Source organism: Vulpes lagopus, chromosome 8 (genome assembly GCF_018345385.1).
Source record: "Vulpes lagopus strain Blue_001 chromosome 8, ASM1834538v1, whole genome shotgun sequence".
Lineage (NCBI taxonomy): Eukaryota > Metazoa > Chordata > Mammalia > Carnivora > Canidae > Vulpes > Vulpes lagopus.
In genome coordinates this window covers 108,405,468-108,426,168 of record NC_054831.1, presented here as the reverse complement: position 1 = coordinate 108,426,168, position 20,701 = coordinate 108,405,468, and the positions used below count along the sequence as shown (strand labels likewise).

At 50.6% G+C, this 20,701-nt stretch overlaps 1 pseudogene; it reads left to right on the top strand.

Annotated features, from left to right (window-relative positions):
* The first annotated feature begins 2,374 nt into the window (after positions 1-2,374).
* LOC121497795 lies at positions 2,375-4,682 on the top strand (annotated as a pseudogene).
* The last annotated feature ends 16,019 nt before the right edge of the window (positions 4,683-20,701 follow it).

The following is a 20,701-nucleotide window of genomic DNA, read 5'->3' as shown; positions in this document are numbered from 1 at the left end:
CTCTCCTGGAGCCCACTGTGGGCCAGGCCCACACTAAGCAGTACCTCCTGAATTCTCAGGACAACCCTTGGAGGAAACGGAGGCTCTGAGGGGTTATGTGACTTACCCAAGTCACCCCGCCAGTGAGCAGCCCACGCTTGGACCCACATGTAGCTTGTTCTCATTGGGAAGTGCTTCCTTTTCTTTTTCTAATTTTAAAAGATTTTGTTTATTTATTCATGAGAGATACAGAGAGAGAGGCAGAGACACAGGCAAAGGGAGAAGCAGGCTCCCTGCAGGGAGCCCAGTGTGGGACTCCAATGTGATTCCAGGACTCTGGAATCAAGCCCTGAGCCAAAGGCAGACACTTAACCACTGAGCCACCCAGGTGTCCCCTAATTCTGACTTCTAAAACTATTTCATTAAAGTATTTATCTCGACAACCCAATTTTTCTGACTTCTTAGATTTTGTGCCCAAGATGAATGTATCCCTAGCCTCACCTTAGTCCCAGCCTTGGTTTGAGTGACCTGAATCTAGCACAGCAAATTGGAAAGCTCATTTTGTCCTAAAAAAAATCGTGTGGGACTCAAAAAACCCCACAATGTTAGTCTGGAGACTATAAAAAAAATTAAAAATAGAATTACCGTATGATCCAATAATTCCACTGCTGGGTATTTACCCAAAGAATACAAAAACACTAATTTGAAAAGACATATGTATGAAAAGACTATGTATGAAAAGACATATTTGAAAAGACTATGTATATTGCAGCATTATTTACAATAGCCAAAATATAGAAGCAGCCCAAGTGTCCATCAATAGATGAATGGATAGAGAAGATGTGATATATATATATAGTAATATTCTATTATATGTGTGTATATAATAGACTATTACTTGGCCATAATGAAGAATGAAATCTTGCCATTGGCAACAACATGCGTGGATCTTGAGAGTATAATGCTAAGTGAAATAAGTCAGTCAGAGAAAGTCAAATAGCATATGATTTCACTCATATGTGGAATTGAAGAAATAAAACAAATGAACAACAAAAAAAGAGACAAACCAAGAAACAGACTCGTAACAATAGAGAGCACACTGACGGTTATGGCAGCGAGGGGAGGGTGAAATAGGTGAAAGGAATTAAGAGCACACATACCTTGATGAGCACTGACTCACGTATAGAATCGTTGAATCATTATATTGTACATCTGAAACGAATATAACACTGTATAAAAGTTAATTACTATTTTAAAAACCCACCATGTTGATGGCTGTCTGTCCAAGGGGCCCAGGTGCCAACTAAAAGAGATCCCAGTGGCCAAAGATGGAGCAATTTTAGCAACAAGAAACAAAAAATAGGGACGCCTGGGTGGCTCAGCGGTTGAGCATCCGCCCTCGGCTCAAGGTGTGATCCCGGGGTCCTGGGATCAAGCCCCACATCGGGCTCCCCACAGGGAGTCTGCTTCTCCCTCTGCCTGTGTCTCATGAATAAATAAATAAAATCTTTTAAAAAAAAAAGAACAAAAAATAAAGTAGTATTGGATTATTACCCAAAGTAGGAAATAAGTATCCATGAGTCCACACAGGTATAAACAAATGATGGAATAAATTAGTGAATGAGGCAGAAGAGAGAACTCCCACGCAGAATTCCAAATAAATGAGGCAGATGCTCTGCCCTGAAGGAAGGGAGAGCATCAGTCTGGGCTGCCTTCGTGACTCCAATCACAGTGTACGGCACAGAAAGGAGGAGAGAGTCACTTTAGGGTGGAGAAGCCTGGCGAGTACCACCCCAGCCGGAGAGGGTCAGGGTCAGCCTGAGGGTCAGCAGCCACAGGCACGAGTCCCGTCCGCCGCACGCACCCTTGCGAAGCAATGAAAGGGCACTCTACCTCCGTGACCTCCCGACAACGCATTGCTCCGTAATTTACTCATGAGGAAATGTTCAGGGAGATCCCAGCACAGGAGCACCCTCCAATATCCCTGACCGGAGCTCCTTGAAGCTGCCGAGAGCTTCAAAAGGGGTGTCTGAGAAACTGTCACAGCCAACAGGAGCCTAACGAGACATGACAAGCAAATGCAATGTGATGTTTTGGTTTTTTAAAAATATTTTATTTATTCATTCACGAGAGACACAGAGAGGAGCAGAGACACAGGCAGAGGGAAAAGCAGGCTCCCTGCAGGGAGTAGGTGTGGGACTCGATCCCAGGACCGCCGGATCATGACCTGAGCTGAAGGCAGACGCTCAACCGCTGAGCCACCCAGGTGCCCCACAATGTGATGTTCTTGATGGGATCCTGGAACAGGAAAAGGATACGAGGTGAAAGCTAAGGTTATCTGGCTAGGTCTGGACTTGAGCTGATAAATTCATTGTGTCATTAATTGTAACGAAGTATGAGGGGAAAGTGGGTGCCATTCAGGAACTCTCTGTACTATTACTCAATTTCCCAGTAAATCGAAACTGTTCTAACAAGTCTATTTTTAAAAATTTGACATGAGGTTTACATCCTTCTCCATGATGTGGCTCTGCAGGTTAGCAGGACAAAGCAGAAAGGACAGGCCAGGTGACCCTGCACACCTCCCGGCCCTGGGGAGCCCCTCTCCCAGGAGCCACACCTCCAGGGTGAGAGGTGTGGGAGCTGCCATGCTCTGAATGTCCTTGTCATCTGATTCCCTTTTGCTCAGATTCTGGGCATCAAGGAACAAAGAGAGCGCATCCCATTGGCTGACCTACCCACCCTGGAGTCTAACTCTGAGTTCAAATCCTGACTTTACTTCCCCATGTGACCAGGAGCATGTTAACTTCTCTGCTTCATTTTGTAACATGTGAAGCAGGATGGATTGAGGCCCTTTGGGGAGTGGGTGTGGGTTGAATGAGATAGGAAACAAGCCAAGAGGCTGTGAAGGGTGAGGGCCGAACAAAACATGGTCTAGCCGTCGGGTGGGATACCATCCAGCCACATAACGGAACATGAGCATCAATGCCTGCTACCATAGGGATCAAGAAAGCCTTATGCTACGTGCAGAAAGCCAGGCACAAAAGCTGGCTTTGGCACCTATACAATCATCATATTGCAGGACTCCCATTTGCATAAAATGTCCAGAAGAGGCAATCTGTAGAAACAGAAAGGAGGGGCACCTGGGTGGCTCAGTGGTTGAGCATCTGCTTTCAACTCAGGACATGATCCTGGGGTCCCAGGATCGAGTTCCGCATCGGGCTCCCTGCAGGGAGCCTGCTTCTCCCTCTGCCTATGCTTCTGCCTGTGTCTCTGTGTCTCTCGTGAATGAATAAATAAAATCTTTTCTCAAAACAACCAACAACAGAAAGCAGATCTCTGGTTGCGGGGATGGAGGGGGCGGGGATGGAGGGGGTGGGAGAGTGAAGGAGGTGTGCTCCATGGGTATGATGCCAATGTCCTGGAATTTGATGATTGCAGGACATTGCAAATGTACTGAATATTGGTGAACTGAACACTTTAAAATAATAACTTTTAAGGTATGTGTATTTTACCACAACAAAAAAGGGAAGATTCCGCATGCAGCTGAAGCACATGCAGGCTGCTTTCTTCTCCACTGTTTGAGCTCTCAGCCTCGCAGGCCTTGTATTGCCAAGTTGTCGCTTTCTAACAAGCTGACTCTGGACAAGCTCGACGTGAAGGGCCAGCGGGTCGTCATGAGAGTGGACTTCAATGTTCCTATGAAGAACAACCAGATAACAAATAGAGAATCAAGGCTGCCATCCCAAGTATCAAATTCTGCTTGGACAATGGAGCCAAGTCGGTTGTTCTTATGAGCCATCTGGGCCGGCCTAATGGTGTCCCCATGCCTGACAAGTATTCAAGGTATTCAAGGTTAAAGCTGAGTCAGCCAAAATAGAAGCCTTCTGAGCTAGATGTCTATGTCAATGATGCTTTTGGCACTGCTCAGTGAGCCCACATGGTGGGAGTCAATCTGCCACAGAAGGCCAGAGGTTTCTTGATGAAGAAGGAGCTGAACTACTTTGCCAAGGCCTTGGAATGCCCAGAGTGACCCTTCCTGCCCATCGTGGGTGGGGCTTAAGTTGTAGACAAGATCCAGCTGATCAATAATATGCTGGACAAAGTCAACGAGATGATTATTGGTGATGTAATGGCTTTTACCTTCCTGAAGGTGCTCAACAACATGGAGATTGGCACTTCTCTGTTTGATGAAGAGGGAGCCAAGATCATCAAAGACCTGATGTCCAAAGCTGAGAGGAATGGTGTGAAATTATCTTGCCAGTTGACTTTGTCACTGCTGAAAAGTTTGATGAGCATGCCAGGACTGGCCAAGCCACTGTGGCCTCTGGCATACCTGCTGGCTGGATGGGCTTGGACTGTGGTCCTGAGAGCAGCAAGAAGTATGCTGAGGCAGTTGCTCGGGCTAAGCAGATCGTGTGGAATGGACCCGTGGGCGTATTTGAATGGGAAGCTCTTGCCCGAGGAACCAAAGCCCTCATGGATGAGGTGGTGAAAGCCACTGCCTGGGACTGCATCACCATCATAGGTGGTGGAGACATTGCCATTTGCTGCGTCAAATGGAATACAGAGGATAAAGTCAGCCATGTGAGCACGGGGGGTCGTGCGAGTTTAGAGCTCTTGGAAGGTAAAGTCCTTCCTGGGATAGATGCTCTCAGCAGTGCTTAGTACTTTCCTGCCTTTTGGTTCCTGTGCACAGCCCCTAAGTCAACTTAGCACTTGCTGTATCTCTCCTTGGCATTAGCTAAAATCTTCCCCTATGTCAACATTCAGCTAGTGGCCAAGAGATGCAGCACCAGGAACCCTTAAACAGGTGCACAGCATCTCAGCTCCTCTTGACTGCACCCTGGATTTGCCTATATTCTTCAGGAACCCATTTGAATTTCTTAGTGACTAAACCATTGTGCATTCTAGAGTGCATATATTTATATTTTGCCTGTTAAAACAAAACGAGCTGTGTTGGCTTCTCTTCTTGAAGTAGCTTATTCTGATTATAGCTGTGTCATTGTTTCACCACTCAGCATGGAAATAAGATGAAATTCCAATTGTAGGTAGGTAGGGAGAGAAAGTTGGTGATCCATTAAATCAATAAAGTATCCACTGGGGACAGCCTGGGTGGATCAGCGGTTTAGCATGCCTTCAGCCCAGGGTATGATCCTGGAGACCCGGGATCCAGTCCCACGTTGGGCTCCCTGCATTGAGCCTGCTTCTCCCTCTGCCTGTGTCTTTGCCTCTCTCCCTCTCTGTGTGTTCTTCTCATGAATAAATAAATAAATAAAATCTTAAAAAAAAAAGTATCTACTGGAAACAAGAAACAAAAAAAGGAAGAAAAAGGATCAAATGAGATAATACAAAAAGCATATCACTCAAAAACATAGCTGATGTGATGCCAGTGATGGTAATGATGGTGACAATGACATTTTAAAAGGCTATGCTGCAGGAATACACATTTCTGGGTTTTATTTGGTTTGTTTTGCTTTGTAATCTTGATCCCATGATCTCTCCCACTCCTGTGCCAGGTCCCCCGGACCTGCTGCACTGGCAGAGGGGCACGCTGCCCTCTTCTTAGCAGGCACAGCTGCTAACCACCAGTACCACAGCCAGGGGCATCCACAGTCACTGTCCTCCACAGCCCCAGGAGCTGAACATAAACAGCAGCCAGGGAGACAGCAGCCTGCCAGGAAGCACCCTCGCTGCTTCTTAGGTAGTAGAACCCATTAATAAGGCTCCCCCAGTCAGATGGGGTGTTCAGAAGCCTGGCAAAACCAATACACTCCCACTCCTGCCTTGGTGAGGCCCGTGGGCACACACCAGCTCAGCCGAGGTGAGCCTCAGCAATGACTGTGGGGTGAACCCCCGAGGGCTGGGTGCCCTGGGGTGGGGCATAGGCCTAGCAGGCTGGGCCTTGAGAATCAGTGAGGCTCACCCCACTCTGTGAGCAGGAGCATGACATGGGGCTGGGGAGGAACCCGGGCCTCCCTCTGGGGACATCCTTGTAGCCTGGACTCCTGCCCAAGACTTCTGAGGAAGAGAAACTGATCAATTGGTCTTTTACCAAGGGGAATTCTTGGCTCCAGCTGTGGGTAAAATACCGTATGTTATAATGTTTTTAAAATAAGACGTTAATATGACTCAAGCATCAAAAGGCCCAAAAGTCCCCTACCCTTTCTTCCAGACACCTGACTTCTCCCAGAGGTGGCCCATGCTTTCAGCATCTCCTATCCCAGAGGTACTGTGTGCAAATCAAGCAAAACCCTGTATCTAGGACTCTTTATGGAGTCCACTCCCTTTAACTCCTTGAATTCAAAGGGCAGCAATCAATATTTTCCCATTTTACAGATGAGAAAATAGGCTCAGAGAAAGCCAGTGACCAATCCATGGTGAAACAGTGAGTGAGTGAGTCAGGGCTGGCTAGATCCTATCCCTGACCTCCCAGTACCCTCACCCCACATTGTCACTTGGGTTTGGGGCCTTGGAAAAGCTCCGTGCACAGAGTACAGCCTTGCCATGTGAGTTCTGACTCTAAAGGCCACCAGCTGCATGCATCATCTAGAAAAGCTCACTGCACTGCCCTGGGCTCAGACCCCCACCTAGGAATTAGAGACACCAGATGGTGGCTGCTTACAGAGTGATTGTAAGGATGGAATGAGGCGTGTGAAAAGCTCAACACAGCACCTGCTGTTTCACACTTCACTCAGTAAGGCTACTGTGGGCCTACTGTGTGCCAGGCACCTACTATGTGAGGGTCCAGTGCAGCCGTGATCCTGGCCCAAGGAGCTCATGGTCTAGCAGGCCCATAAAAGAGCTCAGCAAACAGTGGATGTTATTTCTCAGTAAATAGTCACATGACTATCTGGCACCGGCAGTGGAGTGAGATCGCATAATAGGAGCCTAAGACCGCATCTATATCTCCCACTAGAATGTGGAACTGTGAGAGGAAGGGAGGTGGCCGTCCTGTTCTCCTACCTCTGCATCCCTGCCTGGGATGCTGAGGAAATATCTGCCGAGTGAATGGTGCCATGTGTCTAGACAATTCATCAGGGAGGGAAGGGCAAGGATAGGTGGTCAAGGAAGGAGTCCTATAGTGGGTAGGGTGGCAACCCACCATAAAGACCAAGACTTTGGTGCTTGGACCTGGGATCATTATCAGCCTGGTTCCTGGTACTAGCTTAGGATCATAGGCAGGTCTGTGTGTCCCTACTCTCTGTGTGTCCCTAGGCCTCCTGCCTCCTGGACTCAGGTTCCCCAGTCCTCCCAACCTGCAGCAGTGAGGTGCCAGGTGAGTGCTGGCTGCTTCTACCCTGCATTTACTGTCGGTCTGTAGGGCTCCTGGGGGACCCTGTGACAGTCTGTGGGTCCCGTGGGCCTGGGCTTGGCAGGTACTCACTCAGACCTGCTCCTCTCACCCCCTCATCCAGAAGCCAAGGACATGGGAGCCCAGGTGCAGGAATCATCCAGACATCCAGAAAATTCTGATTCTGGGCAGCTGCAGCAAGAAGGAAAACTTGAAGGGTGCCAGCCAGGGACCTGGAGGTAGGTGCTCCAGGAGAGTGCCTTGCTTCATCTTGTCCCCAAAGACAAGCTGTGGGTGATGGAAAGGTTTTGGGAACCTCCAAAGAGGGCAGAGTACTGGGGAGAGGGCAGGTCAGTGTCCCAAAACCTGGTCAACCCACTTCCCTTCACCCCGATTGGGGATGAAGAGCAAGCCCAAGGTGGGGAAGCCCTCTCACTAACTGCTGTGCTGCCTTTTCAGCCAGCTCCTCTTCCCTCTCTGTGCCTCAGCCTCTTGCTCAATGCAATAAAAGCATGGAAGGGGTGGGGTGTGGAGAAAGAGTTAAATGCAATGATCTCTAATTGAGGATACCAATATTTGAGAAGCAGGACTATAGACTCGGTTTGTATTTGAGGGAGGAGGTATCCCAACAGGGTGTGGGTAAGGCTGGGCTTAGCATGGCCTGGTTCAGGAACCACCATTTGACTGGGATCACGAGGCTCCTGTGTGTCAGGATCGGGAAGCTAGCATATGACCGGGATCTCTAGCCAGGGTAGGGGTCAGGGCTCTCTCTGTGTCCCCTGCGCATAGCCACCTAGCTTACACTAGAGTACAGCCCAGTCCCACCCCACACCCTGAAAGGGCTGAGCCAGGGCCAAGGCTGGGGGTGGTTGCAGGGAGCTGGGCCTTAGGCCTGAAGCCCCTCACCACTGCACTCCCTCCTAGTGAACCAGGAGACCACCAAGGTAGCCCAGACAGTCTTCTAGTGAACCGGCTTACCCAGATATCAAGGGTGAGAGGCCACAAGGATCCTTAGCCAAGTCAAAAGTGGTCTGTTCCAGAAAGTCAGGCCTGGGGTATGAACAAGCTGGACTCGGGATAATGGGGAGTAGCCTGATACTTGCTCCCAGCCCACAAAGAGAACTCAGGCCTTCCCACCTGAGGTTCCAGGGGTAGATGCCTGATACCCTTGCCCTAGGTCATCCCCCAGCCATGCTTCTTCAATCTACCCTAACCTGACATGCCCGTTGGGGGCACATTGGAGCATACCAACCTCTCCAACAGCCCCAGTAAGATTCAGAGCTTGAAAGGGCCCTTTTCTACTGCCTTAGGCAGAGGAGGGTCTTATTTTTGGTAAAGGGAGGCAGGGTAATGAGATCTCTTGGCAAAATGGGCCTCCTGGACCCTCCAAGAGTTGAGGCATGCTATGGGCCAGGCACCTTTACAAATAATGTCTCAGTTTATCTTCATTGCATCCCACTAATAGCCCTGCTCACTAAACAAGAAAAGAAGAATTCAAAGAGGTCAAGTAGCTTGAAGATCACGCAGAAACAGACAGGCAGCAGGCTTAGGCTGGATCCATGTCTGTGTGTCTGTCTGAGGCCCAAGGGGTCAGGAAGACACTGTTCGGAAACCTTATCTGTTCTAAAACCCACCTCCTCCTCCTCAACCTCCATCCCAAATAAGCTCACCGCAAGTGGCCCCTGCTTTACCCAGATAACCTGGTGCTGGAGTCGATGCTAATGTCTCACAGCCACTAGGGGTCCTGGTGATGTTGGAATGCGGCTTACCTTTCTCGAAAACACCAGCCCACTGGGGTTTGGAGGGAGGGCGTCGCAGACCCTGCCCCTCATTCCCTGTAGGACCCTGGTCTTCGGTTTCCCCTTCAGCAAAATGAGGATAAAGCCATCCTAGACCAATGTCACAAGAGATTAGAGAAGGCAAACGTGCCTATAGAAGTTAAAAGAAATATTATCCTTATTAAATCATCAAAAATTAAATAAGACCACGTTGCCATGGAATAAATTTCATTCATATATAACTGTTATCCCAAACAGACATGGAGGGTGATGCCTGGGTGGCTCAGTGGTTGAGTGTCTGCCTTTGGCTCAGGGTGTGATCCCGGGGTCCTAGGATCAAGTCCCGCATTGGGCTTCCTGCAAAGAGCCTGCTTCTCCCTCTGCTTAAGTCTCTGCCTCTCTATCTGTGTCTCTCATGAATACATAAATAAAATCTTTAAAAAAAATCATGGATGGAGTAGAGTTAATAGATCATTGGCCATGATTGGCATTAGGTGGACCCAGAAAATGGGTACAACGAGAGTTCTTTGTATCACTCTCCCAGAAAAGAAATAGAATAGAACAGGAGAGAGAGAGAAGAACACCATGTATGTCTGGATTCTCGCTTCTGGGCACAATGTATCATACTGGCTTAAAACACAGGATGTAGGCTGGGACCGACTCCGGATTAAATCCCGACTCTGCGGAGGCCACATAAGCTCTCTGAGCCATTTCCACCTGTATTCAGTGGGTGCAACAGTAGTAAGCACCTCATGGGGGGGTTGTGAGGATCAAAGTGAGCAATGGACACAGACCCTCAGCGCAGTGCCTGGCACCCAGTAGATGCTTGTTACACTATAGCTATTTCCTTGTGTTGTGTTCTGCAGGCTGAAGTCAGGCCCATGGTGAGGGCTTGAGTGGGTCAAGAGATACGAGAGTCTGAGTGTGTCCCAATGGCCTCCTGCCTCCCGTCTCTGCCCTCTGGTCTTTGCTTCCCTGGGTTACCTCGCTGAGACGCACCTTTGATCATGCTCCTCGTGCCCACTGTGGAGACCCAAGGCCTGACTCCTCACCTGCTTGGACTTAAACTCACGCACACCCAATCCTGCCTTTTTTTTTTTTTTTTTTTTTTTTGAGAGCCCAACCATTATAACAGGTACCTCTAAGCTCCTTCTAGGTGTGAGGCACTGAGCTAGAGGCTTTCTGTATTGCTTCATTCGCTGCTCATGACAATCCTATTGACAAAGCATTTTCATGTTCATCACTTGCACACTGGGAAACTGTTAGTGATTGGCAGAGCTGGGTTTGAGCCCAGTCATGATGCCCTCAAAATGTGCTCCGTGCCCCTGCTGGATGGGCTCTGACCAGGCCTTCGGGCCTTGTGGGGAGCTGAAACTCCATGACCAACCCCAGGATCAGAGGGCCCCAGCAAAAGGATGTGACTTTTGGTTACTCCTAATTCCAAAGTTGACCCCAGGTGGGCTCCTTGAAGGTCATAGGCTCCTTGAACGTCACGGGCTCTGCCTGCTTTGCCCAGTGGCAGTGGTGTCCGTAACGCATTCCCCAGTGCAAGTTTCCACGAAGAATCCATGACCCCTCCCCTTCAACACACCATTGCCCTTTCTGCATAAACCCTCCCTCAGCTTTCTGGCCAACCCACTTCCGTCCCCACAAGAATGATGTCTTTGGTCCTTCTCTGCCTTCCTGAAATTTCCACCTGCCCCCTCCTATCTATCTCCCAGCTCTCTCCCAAAGACCCTTGTCCCCTGCTTCCCAGATCGCTGGGCAGTGTGGCCAACAGAACCTCTTCCTCATCTTCCTGCTCCTCATCACACCAACTTACCTTCCTGTTGTTCTTCTCCTGTTCTAACAGAGGATGGCTTTTCCCTTCTGAACTGCAGACTGACTCCTTCCAGCCTAGGAATTCTGCTCAGAAGCGTCTCTTTCCTTCCAGGTAGGCAGCTTAGAATCCTAGGCTTGCCCTCGACCTGCTCTTCTCTCTCATCCCCATGACTGAGTCCTGTCCATCTGTCCCCATCTCCACCCTGGGCCAGGCTACCATGATCTCTTATGGGGTCTGATCTATAGCTTCCTACGGCCTGATGCCTTCCTGCATCCTGAAATCCCCTATAATCTCTTGCCCACAGCAGCCTCAAGAAGCAAAACTGACCATTCACTTGCCTACCGAAAACTCATCAAGGATAAAGAGTCTTCGGATACAGGCAAGATCCTCTGACATGGGCTCCAGGGTCCTGCATTATCTGGCTGGCCCCCATCTACCTCTCAACCTAGTTGTTTTGGACCTAACACAATTGTTTAGTTCCGGGTCAACATCTTCCATCAGCTCTGAAAAATTCTCACTCACTGTCTCTCCAGTTACTGCCTCTCCCCTGTTTTAGCCGTTCTTAGCTTCTTGAATCTACATTAGACTTGTGTTGGACTCTCTCATCCCACATGTTCTTAGCTGCTCTGCATTATCTTAGTCGTTTTCTATATCTTTATCAGCTCTATGCTAAATTCTGGATCATTTCTGTAGATACCTCTTTCAATTCTTTCATTCTTTTTATACCTGTGTCTAATCCTTTTAGTTGTTGACTGAGTTTTTCATTTCACTTTTTTTTTCACTTTATTTTTTAAAGATTTATTTTTGAGATTTTATTTATTTATTTGACAGAGACTGAGAGAAAGAGAGAGAGAAGGTGAGAGCACACAAGTAGACAGAGTGGCAGGCAGAAGGAGAGTGAGAAGCAGGCCCTCTGCTGTGCAGAGAGCCTGATATGAGGGCTTAATCCCAGGACCCTGAGATGATAACCTGAGCCGAGGGCAGATGCTTAATCCACTGAGCCACCCAGGTGCCGCAAGATTTCTTCTATTTATGTGTGAGATAGCAAGGGAGAGCACAGGCAGGGGAGAGAGGCCGAGAGAGAAGCAGGCTCTCTGATGAGCGGGGAGTCCGATGCGAGGCTCCATCCCAGAACCCTGGGATCATGACCTGAGCCGAAGGCAGACACTTAACCTACTGAGCCACCCAAGTGCCTCGAGTTTTTCATTTTTAAATATCAATAATTTTTACTTCTGGAAATTCTGTTGAGCTCATTTTCCAAGCTAATTTTTCTTTCTTTCTTTCTTTCTTTCTTTCTTTCTTTCTTTTTTTTTTTAAACCCCTGGAGTCCCATGGGTTTCATTTGGGCTCTATTTCCTTAATCAGTAAAAAATTAGTTCCTTTCGTAGTTTCTTCCAGGTGGTTCTGTTACATCAGATCCTTGGGGTGCTTCTCCCCTAATCGGTCGTGTTTTGGTAGCTCTCCCTTGTGGTAGATGATTTCCTTGTATGGCTTGTAATTTGCATTTCCTCGGGAGTTCATACTTAGTGAAATTTGGTTGACCGGTGGACAAACTGCTCTCTGGATCACCTACATTTCCTTAGAGGGTGGTTTTGCACTTATTCCTGCCAGGGACTCTGAAGTTTCCATTATTCATTAGTCTGGATGGTTTTTCTAGGTTACTTCCTCAGCTCAGGAAGTCCGACAGCATGCTGGCAGTATAAATACATACTTTATCACTGCATGTGCATGAGCTCAAGTTTTCCATTTATATCCACACCCAGCCCCATCCTGGCTCTCTTGTCGCTTCCTTGTTCACTCTTCTTTTTACTGCAGGGAGATGTCTTCATCCCACCATCCTACCTTTTCATCTTCTTTACCTCACAGGGTTAAAACCCTGGAGCCACTATGATTTGAACCCTCATCCTCATCCTTGTCTCTCTGGGATACTTTGCTTACGGTTTTAGTTCTCCATTTCCTATATCTCCAATACCTGAGACTTTACCTTTGTTTCTTTTGAGTTCAGCTATGTATTAAATAAAATCTTTTGTTGTAATGTAGCCATTGGTTCGATTGTGTTTGGAGGCAAGGTCTCCCTAAGCCCAGCCCAACAGTCTACAAATTGGAGGTCCTGCTTACCTGCCTGGGCCACCTCAGGCCACATATCCCAGCCTCAGCCCCTGCATTAGCCATGCTCTTCCCACAGGGCCTTTGCACATGCTCTTGCCTCTGCCCTGAATGCTTTCTTTCTACCTTTCCCCTTCTGATTCCTCTCATCCTCAGGGAAAGCACCCCCCCCCCCAACAAACATACACACACACGGTCAGATCCCCTCTTGAGGGACTCAAACCACAGCCTGGTGCATTTCTCCTTTAAAATACTGCTCAGGTGTGATTTTACATTTAGTTCTGAGGTTATCTGATGAATGGTGGGCTTTCTGAAGGTAGAAACCATGTTTATTTGGTTCTCCATTATAGCCCACCTTCTCACCCAAGGCTGAAGTATAGTCCGTATTCCAAGAATATTATTGAATAAAAGCAACAGCATCTCTTGGAAGGTCCCCATGCAGCAGGTCCTGTTCTAGGCTCTTTATGCAGATCATCTCCTTTCCCCCCTATTATTATCTCATTTTGCAGAGGCAGATGAGGCACAGAAGGCATCCTTATCATGCCCTGAGATGTGGGCAGGGCAAGGGATTGCTTCACTGTCACACAGACAGGAAAACCACAGGCCAGAGAGGGCAAAAGTCATCACAAATTTAGTGATGGAGTGGGGCCTTGGACCCAAGCCACAGAGCTCCAGCCCCTGTCCCAGTCTGCTTCCCCTTTTCCCAACCTTGGGCAAGTGACCACAACTGTCAGCTTCATTCTTCCCATCTCCAGGGAAAGTGAGTCTAGCTGTTCTCATGGATCTCTGTCCTGGCCATGGGACCCTTTATATCTCCCACAGCTTTTCCCTGGTTTCTCCACCAACTAGCCCCAAGTATCTGTCCACTGCTGTAGGACACCCAAGGTTGCTTGTTGGAACCACGTCATGGGCAATTCTTTCATGATGGTATAATTTCCCTTCCACACCCAAGCAGGTGACTCTTGGTGGCTTACTTTTGAAGAGGTAAGGGGGGAATGGGAGGCCGTGGGGAAATAGGGAACCTAGTTCCAAAACGGCCTCTGAAACCTCCAAATTCTTCTCCCAAATTCTCCTCACCGCCTCTTTTGGTGATTGGCTGTTTCTAAAACATGGCTGTCTTCCTGATAATCAAAATCATGTGACACAAGTTATGGAGGGCTACTCATGGGGGTTTTGACAGTTTTAGTAATATTTCATTTTTAGACTGGGAGCTAGGACATGGGGGTTTGTTACACAGATCCACAATCCCCTGTCCCTATCCATTAGGGCCATGTGAATTTCCACATTCAGGATTTTGTGGATTTCTGAGTAGTACAGTGTGTGTGTACACTAGATCTATTGTAGGACACCCCCATGGGATGTGGGGTGGCACCCCCACAATCAAACACATTGATATTTCTCCGCATGTGAATATTCACAAGAAGAGAGATAAATACTATAAATGCCCCCCCCCCATCCAAATGACTGGGTTTACTGGTGAACTTAAGGAAAAAACTTGCAGTTTTCAGAGCTCATTTGCTTCTGTCATTGTAGATAAGGAATCGGGGGTAAGGACTATGTGTATCTTCAATATTTCTTAATGCACAAAGCTAAAGACAAAGGGAATGCAGGCACATCATGGAAAATAGAGAAAAGTATAAAGAAAAAGACCCTATAGTCATTGCTAACCATTGTGCCTTTGTCATAACTGAGACATTAATGCTGGTACATCCTTATGAACCAAACTCCAGACTTTTCCCCACTGGTTTCCCCTTTCTGTCCCAGGATCCAAGCCAGGCTAGCACATTGCATGTAGCCTTTCAAAAAGCTCTTAAATTTTTGTATTATTTTATTTACTTCTTTTTGTTGTTTAGGAATCCAGAAAGTTCAGAGTACTCTAACAACACCTGTCAACTCTCTATCCCAGAACATCCTGTTTAAACTATCCCCCTCTCCCCTGCCTCAAATTTTCTAGGAGTCCTCTCTTGTTCCTGGCTCCCAAAGACTTTCCTTCTTGCTTCTGAGTCTGGCTGTGACATAGAAACTTTTTAGGAATCTGCTAACCAACACTTATATGGGCAGGAATGCTTCCAGAAGGCAGACTTAACAGCATTTCAAGGAGTAGAAAGAGAGCTATGGGAAAGTGTCTTGGCTGGGGGCTGGGGGCTGGAGCTGAGGGGGTAACCCCCAGTGTGGTTGAGGGGAAAGATTGGTTTGGGTTGAAGGAGTTGTGGTCAGGCTGGAAGGTAGGTTGAGATAAAGGTAGAGTCATAAAGGCCAGCAGAACAGCAGACAGCAGAACAGCAGAACCTACAGAAAGCTTTGGGGTTAGAAGGGAAGAGATGACATGGTAGGGCTGCTGTGAGATGTTTGGATGGAGGAGGCATGAAACAGAGCCCCTCCTAACATGGGAGAGAGGAGGACCAGCCCTCAAGAATCAGCTGGGCCCACCCCTTCACCACACAGAGGGAGCTCCAGAAGCTGGAACCAGAAGAACACTTGTTCAAAGTCAGATGTCACATTCATAGCAGAGTCAAAAGTTTCTGCGTCCCAAGTACTTTCATGTATGTATGTACATCAGCAAGTATTTTCAACAATATCTATTGAATTCTTACTCTGAGCCAGGCCAGTATGATTCCTGACCTTATGAAACTTACAGTCTAATGGGTAGAGATCCCAAAAAATAATCGGCCAAACAAAAGACTATCCAACCACTAACTACCAAAATTTATTAAGAAAAAAAAAAAGTGGTCAAGAAAGGTGCTTACAGAGCTCCTGACTCGCAATCAAGAGACTATTTGCAAGTTATCCGTGGGTCACACTTGGGCATATATCAAAATCACCTGCAGGGATTGCCGAACCAGATTCTTGGGTCCACCTTCAGAATTTTGGATTTGGTGGGGGCGAGTCTTGAGGATCTGCATTTCTAACAAGTTCCCTCTCTGTGCTGAGCTGCCAGTCGAGGGTCCACACTTAGAGTAGTGCCAATCTAATGTATTTGGTCTCTAGAGAGTAAAAATGCAGATAAATCCAAACGCTGGCAGATGAAGTCCTGCCTTGCTCTGGCAATGGTTTCATTTTGGAGGCAGAGGCAGAGGCAACGAGCTATATGGGAACTTCCTGCTGCGTATCATTTTCTGATCACGGAAAAAGTTGCTAGGAATGTGGAAGCCACAGATACTGAGAAACCATGAACTTGATCTTGCTGAGGATCAAGAGTTAGGCCTGACCCCAAGATCCCTGAAGTCTGCGGCTGCCCACACTCTCCAGCCACTCAGTGTGGAGAGTCCAGGGTCTGGGAGGGGTGGTTCTGTTGCCAGGAGGGGCCTGGCTCACAGTGAATCTGGTTATTGTCCCCAGGATCCCACCACTACTGTCCAGGCCTTCTATTCCAAAAGAAAGCTCTTCCTCAGCCTCTGGGATTCCCAGTATGTGCTGCAGAGAGAGGAGGGGGTGGTCGACTTCACAAAACTCTCCCTGGTCCCTCTGTTGTCAGACACAGATACTGGGGGGAAGTATGACTCCTTCCTTCCAAGACTAATCAGCTGACTGCTGGGGAGACAAGACCCCTACCCAGAGTTTTTTTTTCCTTTTAAGTAAGCTCTACACCCAACATGGGGCTTGAACTCACAACCCCAAGTCACATGCTCTCCCCATTGAGCCAGCTAGGCAACCCTTCCTACTGAGACTTTTAATTAGGAGGAAGAATTGGCACGAAGACCAGAGGGAGGGGTTGGCAGAAGGAAGGGACTGAGCAAAGGATTGGCGGCGGGAATGCAGATCTCAAGAGAGCACTCAAAAGGACTCTCTGAAGAAGAGTCTCACGTATTAGGCAGAGGCACTTAGAATTATTCCTCGAGTTTCTTTTCCAGGGGATGAGGACAACAGAGGGCCACATTCCCATTTCTTTTTGATTTCAGAATTAAACTGAAAACTGTCTCCAACTTGAGAGACAGAGACGGTCTTGGGTAGACAGGGAGAAACGATCCTGTAGTACCTTATGTCTTAGCAGACAGGAGGCCCTCCAAGGAAATCAGGTGACAGAACCGAAGGAAATAAGAGCATACGATCCTTCCCTGTCTCTTCCCGTGACCCTCCCTTCTCCCTGAGTGTCTGTTGAGAAGGCCCCGAGGTTGTAGAAATGGGATCCTGATGGTATGGATGAAGGGTATTGACAGGTGTAAGAGAGCAAAGGCCAACTGGCTGCTCCTTGGGTCTTGGTTCCCCTCTGTGGAATGGGATGACAGTCAGAGCCCATCCTAAGGCCTAGGAGGGACCACTCCGGAGAGGTACCACGTGATATGGGGAGTAGGATGAGAGGTGTGGGCTGGAATGTACTTTATCACCCTCATATAGATGAGAGCCCACCTGGGCTATAGGGCCATCTGCCCTGTGGGTGACTTGTGTGCCCAGGGAGCGCTCACACTGGCCTTCTGATGGGCACAGCAGCTCCAAGTCTGTCCAGAGCTTCCTGTGGTCAATGATCACCCAGTGATCATCGTCCTTGAGGTCAGGTGTGGGCTGGAGGAGTATTGGGGGGCATGATCCTTATGGGGAGGCACTCATTCACCTTTTAGACACAGGCAGAGCTGCAAATGCCTCTGACCCTCCAGCCACTGGGAATCCTGGGTCCCCTTCCTTCCAGGCAGCTCTCCCTAAGGACAGCATTGCACTCTGATGACCCTTCCAGAGCATGGATCCCTGTTTCTGGGTTGACCCAGAGAATATTATCTCTGCCACCACACAGGATGCCTCAACCCACTCTAAGGGCACAGGTCTCCTATTGGCCACCTGATGTAGCAGAAAGAGCCATGGGCTAGAAGGCTGGGACCTGGTGCAAGGCCTGGCTGGGTGTCCTCGTCTTCCCCTTGGTCATCAGAGGGCATCTCCCAGACCCTCTCTCCCCTCTCTCACAGCACTGGCTTCTTTCAGCCCCTCTGCCCACCCAAAGTTGGATATCAAAGGTGCCATCTCCTCTTTTTGGCCAGCTTCCTGCATGAGTTGTCACTCATCCTCCATTCCACGTGGTTCGGGGTTGGACTGGAATTTGGGGGCACTGGGGGCTGCAGATCCTGAGGATGGTAGGGAGGGCAAGGGGCCCTCACAGAGGTCTGCTTTCTGGTAGAAGAGGAAGATGGAGCCTCTAAAAAGCAAATCAGGCTTTAGCATGGAAGAGACATCTCTCATAAGCATATTTTCAGCCAGATCACTTTAGGCTCAAAGCAGATCTTCTTCCCACCCTCAGGCCATAATACAAAAGATTTTCTTAATCTCAGCCTTGGGAGGCACTAGGCTTTGGGAAGGGTAGGTGAAGAAAATCCCTCCTGCCACATTGGCCAAATGGGATGGGGGAAAAAGGAAGATACTAGCATGTGGAAAGTCTCTGGGGCAGAAGGAATCATGACAGATTCAAGAAACTTAATGGAGGGGCACGTGGGTGTGTCAGTGGGTTGAGCATCCGACTCTTGGGTCATGATTTAGGGATGAACCCCTGCATCAGGCTCTGCCCTGGGCGTGGGACCTGCTTGATTTTCTTTCCCTCTGCCCCTCCCCCACTCTAAACACACACACACACACACACACACACACACACACACAAAGAAAAAGAAACTTAATGGAGGCCAAGGTGGCACAGAGAACAAAGAGGAGAGGGAGACAGATGAGGTCAGGGACCACATCATAAAGGTGCCAAGTAAAAGGGCCTGGCCTGTGTTTTGATGGCTAGGAGGCGAAGGCTGATGTGGAGCTTGGCAAGGGGATACTCCTTCACGTTTTGGAAGATTTGACGGAAGGCCACCGTCTTCTCAGTCAGATTCCTTCCAATCCCTGCTCTGGCCCCTCCAAGTGCCCTCTTGGGCTTGTTTTTCTTTTCTTAAAAGATTTTATTTATTTATTTTGACAGAGAGAGAGGGATAGGGAGAAGAAGCAGGCTCCCCACTGAGCAGGGAGTCCCACTGGGGGCTCTATCCCAGGACTCAGATAAGGACTGGAGGCGCAGGCAGAGCTTAACCCACTGAGCACCCCCCCACACACACATCTCCCTCTTGGGCTTGTTTTTATCTCTCGGGGCTCAGTGTGAGGTGTGGCTGTCTAAGCTGACCAGGAGCCCTGGTGGAGACTGGCGGGGCAGGGCCTCTAGCAGGGTCCAGGTGGGACCAGTTCCAAAGTCCTGAGTCAAGGTATTTGGCCAATGGTTGGAAAGTAGGACTTAAATCCAGGCGTGTCTGACGCCCATGTGACCACAGCCTCATACTCACACCCTCACACACGTGTGTGGCCTGAGAGGCAGGGGGCGGAAGTGATCTGGGGGTGAAAGCTGTCACCGGGAGGGAGGCGGGGTGGAAGACCTTCCCAGCAGGCTGGCTTGACCACAGGATGGATGTGTCTGTCCTCTGCAGGAGGAGGGGGGCTCCCTGTCCCAGGAGGGGTGCAAAAGAGCCAGGAGGGTGTAAGGATCTTTGGGAGGGTCCCGAGGCATAGCCCCTCCTGCGGAAGCCAGCTCATCTTCTTTCAGGCTGTCCGGAGTTCTTGGTGCCTCATCTGTGGACTTGGTTCCTTTGCCTGTGCGACTGAGGCGAATTCATTCCCCTCTCTGACCTTAGTTTGCTCACCTGTAAAATGGGGTCATGCTTGCTGTACATTTTAGGGTTATTTTTGGGATGAGGTAAATCCCTGGACTGTCAGAGAGCGGCAGGCTCAGTTAATGAGACCAGTTATTGCCGCTCCTCCCTTCTCCCCTCCTGTCCTGCGGAGAGCGCGGGGGCCTGGGGCGCGCTCCTGCCCCGCGCCCTGCCCCGCGCCCTGCCCCGCGCTCCTGCCCCGCGCTCCTGCCCCGCGCCCCTGCCGCGCTCCTGCCCCGCGCTCCTGCCCCGCGCTCCTGCCCCGCGCCCTGCCCCGCGCTCCTGCCCCGCGCTCCTGCCCCGAGCCCTGCCCCGCGCCCTGCCCCGCGCCCTGCCCGCGCTCCTGCCCCGCGCTCTGTGCCCGCGCCCTGCCCCGCGCCCTGCCCCGCGCTCCTGCCCCGCGCTCCTGCCCCGCGCCCTGCCCCGCGCTCCTGCCCCGCGCTCCTGCCCCGCGCCCTGCCCCTGCGCCCTGCCCCGCGCCCTGCCCCGCGCTCCTGCCCCGCGCTCCTGCCCCAGCCCTGTGCCCCGCGCTCCTGCCCCGCGCTCCTGCCCCGCGCTCCCTGCCCCGCGCACCTGCCCCGCGCTCCTGCCCCGCGCCCTGCCCCGCGCTCCTGCCCCGCGCTCCTGCCCCGCGCCCTGCCCCGCGCCCTGCCCCGCGCCCTGCCCCGCGCCCTGCCCCGCGCTCTGCCCGCGCTCCTGCCCCGAGCCCTGCCCCGCGCCCTGCCCCGCGCCCTGCCCCGCGCTCCTGCCCGCGCTCCTGCCCCGAGCCCTGCCCCGCGCCCTGCCCCGCGCTCCTGCCCCGCGCCCTGCCCCGCGCTCCTGCCCCGCGCCCTGCCCCGCGCCCTGCCCCGCGCCCCTGCCCCGCGCTCCTGCCCCGCGCCCCTGCCCCGCGCTCCTGCCCCGCGCCCTGCCCCGCGCTCCTGCCCCGCGGCCCGGGAGGCCAGGACGGTTGCGCTCCGGGCGCGTCTGGCCGCGCGCCTCCGCCTCAGCTTGGCCGCCCGGGGCCGCGCGTGGGGGACCGGGGTCTGGGCTCCCCGCCCCGCCCCGCCCCGCCCGGCCAGCGCCCGCGCCCCCGCCCCCGCCCCCGCCGGCAGCGGCGTCTCGAATCCACGTGATTTCCCGGCAG